The sequence below is a fragment of the Nerophis ophidion genome, linkage group LG14 (genome assembly GCF_033978795.1).
Source record: "Nerophis ophidion isolate RoL-2023_Sa linkage group LG14, RoL_Noph_v1.0, whole genome shotgun sequence".
Classification (NCBI taxonomy): Eukaryota; Metazoa; Chordata; class Actinopteri; order Syngnathiformes; family Syngnathidae; genus Nerophis; species Nerophis ophidion.
The window spans coordinates 44,731,256-44,741,693 of NC_084624.1; the positions used below are offsets into that span (position 1 = coordinate 44,731,256).

The following is a 10,438-nucleotide window of genomic DNA, read 5'->3' on the forward strand; positions in this document are numbered from 1 at the left end:
GAGACTGCAGCATTGGCTGCTGTGATGTGAAAAATTGGGCCGCCATCTTGAAGTGGTGATGAGAAGCTGGAGAGCAGCCGAAACTTACAGGTAGAAAACACAAAAGTGTTCAGCGTTTTCCTGCTCAAATGAGCGGACTGTTGAAAATAGGAATCGGGGGATTACTTTTCACAAGTAATATTTAACATTAACGTACTATTGGTTGTATTTTGTGAAAAGAATATTACCACAGAGTTGAGAAGGAGCAAAGATCTTCGATAGTACTGAAATCGTAGCCGCTAGCAAACAAGAGTATGACCATAATAGAATTGCTTGTCAATTAAATTAATTACATTTAAAAATGTCATACTTGAATAACAAAGTTGAAATAAATGATGAAGATAAAGACTGTAAAAGCCAACAGGGGTAAAAGTTGGGACCACAGTCCAGATTGTGTGGGGGGTGGGGGGTTAATAAATGTTAGCTCAGTTCTTTTCAACCTTTTTTGAGGTAAGGCACGTTTTTTTCATTAAAAATTTCGGAGGCACACCACCGGCAGAAAACGTTAAAAAAATGAAACTCCACCAGGTCGTCGTGTCTTATTTTGAGTTTGTTGGTGTTTTCCTGTGTAGTGCTTGAGTTTTTGTCTTGCGCTGTTATTTTGGTGGCCCTCCTTGTTTAGTCTGTGTTTCCCTGTAGCAGTTTCATGTCTTCCTTTGAGCGCTATTCCCCGCACCTGCTTGTGTAAACAATAGGGGTGTAACGGTACACAAAAATTTCGGTTCGGTACGTACCTCGGTTTAGAGGTCACAGTTCGGTTCATTTTCGGTACAGTAAGAAAACAACAAAATATAAATTTTTTGGGTTATTTATTTACCAAATTTGTAAACAATGGCTTGATCCTTTTAACATTGGGAACACTATAATACTTCTGCCCACGTTAATCCACATTAAACTGCCTCAAGTTGTTGCTCTGATTAAATAAAACGACAAAACCTTTCTTCTACATATAAAAAGTGCAACATTAAACAGTTTCAAGTCAACTCATCATGCCTAATTTATTACAGCATTTGGGAAGCCTGTAGTTGGCTTTTATTATACACACGCGCACGCGCACGCGCACGCGCACGCGCACGCGCACGCGCACACGCACACGCACACGCACACGCACACGCACACGCACACGCACACGCACACGCACACGCACACGCACACGCACACACACACACACACACACACACACACACACACACACACACACACACACACACACACACACACACACACACACACACAGCAAAAGCAGCTAACGTAACGCTAAAAGCTAATTAGTCTTCACCTCAACCCAGAACTATGAGCGACCTGAGCTGCAGTTTAAGTTTCTAGAAGGTCAACGGGCTCATAGTGATGTTTGTAATAGTTGTGTTTATTATAATTTGGGGAGTGTACGATGTCCGCTGCTCACCTGCTAAACACATATCTGCTCATCTCGACGCCGGAGCACTGAATACGCACTGCTGATTGGCTGTTACATTGCTCTGAATACGCACTGCTGAATGGCTTTGTATGTAACCAATCGGATGGTTGTGTGGGCAGGACAATGCTGGGTGCTCACTGCTCAGAGGCAGAAAGCAGAGCAGCTTGTTAAGACTTTAGTTTACAAACTCGTTCGATACACCCTCGTACCCAAACGGTTCAATAGAAATACATGTATCGTTACACCCCTAGTAAGAAAGCAAGGCCATCCTTTGTGTGGACATTGTTGATTGTCATGTCATGTACGGATGTACTTTGTGGACGCCGTAAGTTATTGCTGTCGTCCAGCATTCTGTTTCTGTTTACTTGGTAGCCAGTTCAGCTTTACTCGTGTTTTGCATAGCCATTCCTACGCTTCATTGCCTTTTCCTTGTTCATTTTTGGTTTAAGCATTATGTACGTTTTTACCTGCATATTGTGATCACAACAAACCATCCTTGTCTCACGTGACACATTTACCATGAATTGATTTACGTGGACCCAGACTTAAACAAGTTGAAAAACTTATTGGGGTGTTACCATTTAGTGGTCAATTGTACGGAATATGTACTGAACTCTGCAATCTACTAATAAAAGTTTCAATCAATCAATTAATTCCGACTTTTACAAAGAAATTAACTACCTGCTGCCATCTACTGACATGGAGTATTACGTGGTTACCCTGCCGAGCTCAACACAGCACAGACACTAAGCAACGGCACATTATTTGCAGATTATAATTATTGATTTGAAAAAAAAATTGGGGGGACCAAATAGGTGAAGTTGCATAATTTACCACAGCACACTAGTGTGCCACGGCACAGTAATTGAAAAACACTGTTAGCTAACGAGACAATCAAATGGACAGTGGCTATACAGTATTATACAAGTCTAAATTTATCTGAGATAGGCGCCAGCGCCCCCCGCGACCCCGAAAGAGAATAAGCGGTAGAAAATGGATGGATGGATACATTTATTCAGCTTTCCCACTAAATTTTTATGTAGGGTACACGCATGTATGTATAAGATAATCATATTGTTTCTTGAACTTAAAAACAGCTGACCATTTTTTCCCCCCTCTTTGGGATCATCTTCCCAGTTTTGATCTCGGATCTCTGGTGACCTAAAGCAGTGGTACCCAACCTTTTTGTAGCTGCGGACCGGTCAACGCTTTTTAATTTGTCCCGTGACCCGGCAGGGGGTGGGGGTTCTTTTTTTTTGGTCATGAAAAAAGCAAAACAAACGTGAATCCACTGTGTACTCATATGTACCTTTATTAGCACATTACGCCAACAACGTAACGAATATAATTTTTTTTTTTCATGAAAAAATTTAAATAATAAACGTGAATCCACTGTGTACTCATACGGACCTTTATTAGCACATGGCTTGTCTTTTAATCCAGAGTACTTGGTCTCCAAGTGGCGAAGCAGTTTTGAAGGCTTCATTGCCTCAGAGAGCTGCTGGCCACATATTATGCAGAGCGGCCTCGGTGCATGGGAATCACCTGTTGCGATAAATCTATAGTTGAAGTAGGACTCCTGGTATTGTCTGTTAAAAGCTTTCTTTTTGTTGGAAGTCTTGGGCTGTTCTCTCTCTTCACTGTGCCTTTTACCATTCACAATGAAACTTTCCAAAGACGTCTGTTTTTTTACTAATTTTCCAAGCTAAGTTAAATTTTGCCGCTCACGTCACCAAGATATAACAGAGAGAATCCGGTCATTTTTCCAAATAAAATACTAAAAAAAAAAATAGTTTGGGCTCAGATTTTATAAATAAAACCGAAATAACTAATTATTTCATGTTCTTATTTGTAAAAGTTTACTTTTTTTCAATTTTGGCAAGTCCTTTTTACACTGGATCAAGACGCTATATAATAAAACTAGCTGTAGAATTATCAATAATGGATACACCTCAGGGACAATACCACTATTAAGAAGTCTCAAACAAGGGTGCCCTTTGTCTCCATACTTATTTATTATTGCTATGGAAATACTGCCGATTAAAGTTTGATTAAGTGGAGCAGCAGCACGCACAATCATGTGTGTTTAAGGACTGTATCCCTGCAGACTGTATTGATCTATATGAGGGGTCACCAACGCGGTGCCTGCGGGTAACAGATAGCCCAAAAGGACCAGATGAGTCGCCCGCTGGCCTGTTCTAAAAATAGCTCAAATAGCAGCACTTACCAGTGAGTTGCCTCTTATTTTTAAAATGTTATTTATTTACTAGCAAGCTGGTCTCGCTTTGCTCGACATTTTTAATTCTAAGAGAGATAAAACCCAAATAGAATTTGAAAAATCCAAGAAAATATTTTAAAGTGTGAATTATATTTATTTAGCGCTTTTCTCTAGTGACTCAAAGCGCTTTACAAAGTGAAACCCAATGTCTAAGTTACATTTTTAAACCAGTGTGGGTGGCACTGGGAGCAGGTGGGTAGAGTGTCTTGCCCAAGGACACAACGGCAGTGACTAGGATGGCGGAAGCGGGAATCGAACCTGCAACCCTCAAATTGCTGACACGGCCGCTCTACCAACCGAGCTATACCGCCCCAAGACTTGGTCTTCACTTGTTTAAATCAATTTATTTATTTTTTTACTTTGCTAATTATAACTTTCAGGAAGACAATTTTAGAGAAAAAATACAACTTAAAAATTATTTTGGGATTTTTAAACACATATACCATTTTACCTTTTAAATTCCTTCCTCTTCTTTCCTGACAATTTAAAATTTAAAGCCCACCAGTCTCCATCAAACTTTTGGTGCCTTGTTGACAGAAAAAAGTACAGTGGTGTATGCGCAGCAGCTATGAAGGTTGCAAGCCTGTTTGTTTCAACTTATCTTTGTGAATCAGCCTTTTCTGACATGAACTTCATCAAGAACAAACACAGAACACGGCTCACTGAAGCACATCTGCAAGACTCACTCAGAGTTGCAGTGTCAAGTTACACGGCAGAGTACAACACACTAGTTAACAGCATGCAACAGATTTGGTGTCCAGTTCAAAGTGTGACATGATTTATTTAAAAATTTGAGAGTTGACTTTTGTATTTTACATGAATTATTATTTGTACAAACATGGTGCAAAGTAATTCATGATTTGTTAAAAAATGTTAGTCGCTAGATAGTTAAATTGGGATATTGTGATTTCACAAGACTGTCTTAGAAGTGATCATTTGAAAATATTCATTTTAAAAATGTGCACTTAGAGAAAATATAAAAATAAAGTGTTGCATATTCAGGGTAGGGTTTCACGGTGGCAGAGAGGTTAGAGCGTCTGCCTCACAATACGAAGTTCCTGCAGTCCTGGGTTCAAATCCAGGCTCGGGATCTTTCTGTGTGGAGTTTGCATGTTCTCCCCGTGAATGCGTGGGTTCCCTCCGGGTACTCCGGCTTCCTCCCACTTCCAAAGACATGCACCTGGGGATAGGTTGATTGGCAACACTAAATTGGCCCTAGTGTGTGAATGTGAGTGTGAATGTTGTCTGTCTATCTGTGTTGGCCCTGCGATGAGGCGGCGACTTGTCCAGGGTGTACCCTGCCTTCCGCCCGATTGTAGCTGAGATAGGCGCCAGCGCCCCCCGCACACCCCGAAAGGGAATAAGCGGTAGAAAATGGATGGATATTCAGGGTATCTGCAGGTTTCAGCAAGTAAAATTTAAGACTTTTTAAGACCTTTTTAATGCCACCTTGAATGAAATTTAAGACCGAAAAAAAGAATAAAAAATCTATAAATATAAGCGATGGTTGGGGATCCCACTGTACTACAACCTCAATGACAATCCGTCAAGTTTACTTTTTTTATGTTTATTAATAAACAAACTGATAAGCACCACTCTGCCAAACAGCTTATCAAAAATCTTGAGAGATCCAAAAACTTTGACATCCAAAACAAACAAACCAGCACCAACGCCAGTAAAAACATAATAACCGAGGTGAGGGTAAAAATAAATTACATTTGGTCAATAATAGTGCAATAATAGTGCAAAATAGTATTATAACATCAACAACAAAACATAGACATCCAGTTGTTTCTTTTTCGTGCTGTGATTCAGTGTTTCCTCGAACATTAACACATACCGAGACCCGTTGACTTGGTCGAAGAGCAGGTTTTGGATGTGAGGTGCTAATCCGTGTCTCGTAATATATGCGGTTTTATCATTTCCGCAGGAAAATGTATTAGCAACCTGAGAATCAGGAAACATCACACGAAAAATATCGCCAATCCCGTCATTTGAGGTGTAGGATTGATGTTTCACCACAGTGTGCAAGATCTATAACACCTCGGATTTTAATGTTGCTGTCCCGCCGAATATTAGTGTCAGGTCAGTGCTGCTAGTGGCAGTTTTTGCTAGCTGGGGGGGCGTTGGCGCTGGACCCACGCAGAACTGAGAGATGCCCGGTGTTTGTTTTTGGCTCTCTGCCGCGGTTTTATGCTTACCGCACTGCATGTGCGATTTGACCGCGCTAATTCCCATGGTGCCAAGTTTGAAATCCCTCTTACAAAATATGCACCTGGCCTCCTCGGGATTGGTAACAGGCTTAAGCCAGCTTTTAAACCGGCTGTCCTCCAGCCAACGCTCGCAAAACTTCCATTTCCCCATGCTGACTGAAAGGCGGGACGCGAAGAAGAAAGGAAGGAGTCTGCGTGCGACCCGACTACGCGCGCGACTGACACTGAAATCACTCACTTTTACTCAAAGACGTGCCGTCACGTTTACTCAAAGACGTGCCCCGAAAAAAAAAAAAACTGGCCCGACAATTTAAAACCATTGAGTGCTGAATTTAAGACCAACTAAGGAATTTCTAATAAATGTAATACTTTTTAAGGCCTTAATTTTAGATACATGAATTTAAGACTTTTTAAGGATCCGCGGATACCCTGATATTGATATTTATCTGTTTCTATATATATTTATTGTGAGAAATCATTAAGATGATCAGTGAATTAGTGAAGTGAATTATATTTATATAGCGCTTTTCTCTAGTGACTCAAAGCGCTTTACATAGTGAAACCCAATATCTAAGTTACATTTAAACCAGTGTGGGTGGTACTGGGAGCAGGTGGGTAAAGTGTCTTGCCCAAGGACACGACAGTGACTAAGATGGCGGAAGCGGGAATCGAACCTGCAACCCTCGAGTTGCTGGCACGGCCACTCTACCAACCGAGCTATGCCGCCCCATCAGTGTTTCCACAAAGATAAATATCATTAATTATTAATAATATAATATAGTTAAAGGTAAATTGAGCAAATTGGCTATTTCTGGCAATTTATTTAAGTGTGTATCAAACTGGTAGCCCTTCGCATTAATCAGTACCCAAGAAGCAGCTCTTGGTTTCAAAAAGGTTGGTGACCCCTGATCTGTATGGATATGTGAATGAGTGTAAATGGGGGAGGGAGGTTTTTTGGGTTGGTGCATTAATTGTAAGTATATCTTGTGTTTTTTATGTTGATTTGATAAAAATAAAAAAAATAATAATAACATTTTTTTTTAAAAGAAACAAATATATATATATATATATCCATCCATCCATTTTCTACCGCGTATTCCCTTTTGGGGTCGCTGGCGCCTATCTCAGCTGCAATATATATATATATATATATATATATATATATATATATATATATATATATATATATATATATATAAATAAAATATTCTGCTGCCCGATACCAATCGAGCCGCGGCCCGGTGGTTAGGACCATTGACCTACAGCATATACTAATATTCTATTACTATTAAGCAAACTATGAATAATAAAATACGGCAAAACATGTGTCCTTCATCATAGCTACATGTATGACAAAAAACACTTGAAAATCAGGGGTATTCCGTGAGGTAAGATGAATTAAATGGGCTGATAGTTCATTGCTCCTGCCAAATGAATTGCACAGTGGAGCTGATCACCACTCCAAGATGGCGGCCCTGCGTCTCGTCGGCGCCAGTAGAAAGTAGAAGCACTGCCTCATGATTTCTGCCGCGCATCCACACTGCGCACCCCCCTCCCCCTCATATCCACCATGCTAACATTAGTGTTTTCGATTGATTGATTGATACTTTTATTAGTAGATAGCACAGTACAGTACATATTCCGTACAATTGACCACTAAATGGTAACACCTGAATACGTTTTTCAACTTGTTACCTGTTTCCAGCCAACATTTGGTTAAAAAGCCCGGTTCGTTCAAATTAAGCATGTGAGAACATATAGGACATATAAAAGCAAATTAGCGTTACCTTTCAACACTGCAACTGTTGTAAGGTCCATTTTCGGACAAAAGCACGTCCTTCTTCATCCCTGGCGGAGTCAGTTTAGAAGATTTCCATCCATAAGTCCATTTTCTACCGTTTGTCCCGGTCCACCCGCACATTGAGACAGGTAGCCCGCCGAAAATTATTTTGCTTCTTCGTCTTCATTTTATGGCGGGTCGCAACTAACGTTACAGGTGCATACTGCCCCCTACTGTCCTGAAGTGTGTATACTTAGGTTACAGCAGGGGTCATCAATCTTTTTGAAAGCAAGAGCTACTTTTTGGGTACTGATTAATGCAAAGGGCTACCAGTTTGATACACACTTAAATATATTGCCAGAAATAGCCAATTTGCTCAAATTACCTTTAATAAATAAATGTATATATATATAAAAAATGGATATTTCTGTCTGTCATTCCGTCGTACATTTTTTTTCCTTTTACGGAAGGTTTTTTGTGGAGAATAAATGATGAAAAAAACTCTTAATTGAACTGTTTAAAAGAGAAAACAGGAAGAAAAAAAAGAAAATTAAATTTGAAACATAGTTTATCTTCAATTTCGACTCGTTAAAATTCTAAATTTAACCGAAAAAAAGAAGAGAAAAACTAGCTAATTCGAATCTTTTTTTAAAAAATTTAAAAATTATTTATGGAACATAATTAGTAATTTTTCCTGATTAAGATTTAGAAATTTAGAATTTTGAGGTTGATTGGCAACACTAAATGGGCCCTAGTGTGTGAATGTGAGTGTGAATGTTGTCTGTCTATCTGTGTTGGCCCTGCGATGAGGTGGCGACTTGTCCAGGGTGTACCCCGCCTTCCGCCCGATTGTAGCTGAGATAGGCGCCAGCGCCCCCGCAACCCCGAAAGGGAATAAGCGGTAGAAAATGGATGGATGGATGGATGGTGTGACTGTGAGTGTGAATGTTGTCTGTCTATCTGTGTTGGCCCTGCGATGAGGTGGCGACTTGTCCAGGGTGTACCTCGCCTTCCGCCTGATTTCGGGGTTCATTTCGGGGTCGCGGGGAGGGAATAAGCGGTAGAAAATGGATGGATGGATGGATGTTTTAAATAGGCTAAAATCCAATCTGCATTTTTTTTTTTTTATATATATATAATAAATTGGACCAAGCTAGATTTCTAACAAAGACAAATCATAATTTCTTATAGATTTTCTAGAGCAAAAATTATAAAATAAATTCAAAATACTTTGAAATAAGATTTAAATTTGATTTTAGATTTGTAGAATATTTTTTTTGAATTTTAATCATAATAAGTTTGAAGAAATATTTCACAAATATTCTTTGTTGAAAAAACAGAAGCTAAAATGAAAAATTAAATTAAAATGTATTTATTATTCTTTACAATTAAAAAAAAATTTACTTGAACATTGATTTGAATTGTCAGGAAAGAAGAGGAAGGAATTCAAAAGGTAAAAAGTTATATTTGTTTAAAAATCTTAAAAACATTTTTGAGGTTGTATTTTTTCTCTGAAATTGTCTTTCTGAAAGTTATAAGAAGCAAAGTAAAAAAAATAAATGTATTTATTTAAACAAGTGAAGACCAAGTCTTTAAAATATTTTCTTGGATTTTCAAATTCTATTTGAGTTTTGTCTCTCTTAGAATTAAAAATGTCGAGCAAAGCGAGACCAGCTTGCTAGTAAATAAATACAATTTAAAAAATAGAGGCAGCTCACTGGTAAGTGCTGCTATTTGAGCTATTTTTAGAACAGGCCAGCGGGCGACTCATCTGGTCCTTACGGGCGACCCCTGGTATAAACATATCAAATATGTATTTACACAAAACCAAACATAACAAAAGCGGAGGGGGGGAAACAAAAAATGAAAATAAAATGAATAAATAAAATAAAATACGGCACCGGCTGCGACCCTGAACAAGACAAGCGGTAAAAAATAGATGGATGGAAATAAATAAAATTAAAAAAAAACTTCCGCCCGATTGTAGCTGAGATAGGCGCCAGCGCCTCCCCGCGACCTCGAAAGGGAATAAGCGGTAGAAAATGGATGGATGGATGGATACACTTTAAAAGTTTTGAATCTGTGATCTTCCATCCCTTCATCCATTTTCTACCGCTTGTCCCTTTTTTGGGGTCGCTGGAGCCTATCTCAGTTGCATTCGGGCGGAAGGCGGGGTACACCCTGGACAAGTTGCCACCTCATCGCAGGGCCAACACAGATAGACAGACAACATTCCTGTTATCACCATATGTCTCGGGGGGGGTTTGCTGGAACCTATCTCAGCTGCATTCGGGCGGAAGACAGGGTACACTTTTTAAAAGTAATCATTTCTTACTTCCAACTTTGATGTTTCCCTCTGACATGTGTATAAGAGTGATGTGTGCTATGGCAATGAGTTGTTTTTTTCCTTGGCCTCAGTCTGTACCCCCTCTCCAGGGGCCAAGGCTTAGACCAATTTAACGTTTTCTCCCCCCCCCCCCCCCCCCCCCCATTGTTTACCTGTATCTCAGCTTTTTTTTAATGGCCGCCGGAAGTTTGCGGACCCGTCAGCGATCCTGTTCTGTCTCCCTGTAATGTTTGATCCTGTTCTGTCTCCCTGTAATGTTTAATCTTGTTCTGTTCTCCCTGTAATGTTTGATCCTGTTCTGTCTCCCTGTAATGTTTGATCCTGTTCTGTCTCCCTGTAATGTTTGATCCTGTTCTGTCTCCCT

General features: G+C 39.7%; 1 protein-coding gene across 1 annotated transcript in view; it reads right to left on the reverse strand.

Moving 5' to 3' along the window:
* LOC133568737 (dynein axonemal heavy chain 8-like) overlaps nt 1–7,872 on the reverse strand; it is a 149,053-nt gene extending 141,181 nt beyond the window's left edge. The window contains exon 1 of the mRNA XM_061920846.1: nt 7,735–7,872. The gene's annotated coding sequence lies outside the window, so the exon portion shown is untranslated. The remainder of the gene's footprint in view (nt 1–7,734) is intronic.
* Nucleotides 7,873–10,438: the final 2,566 nt, after the last annotated feature.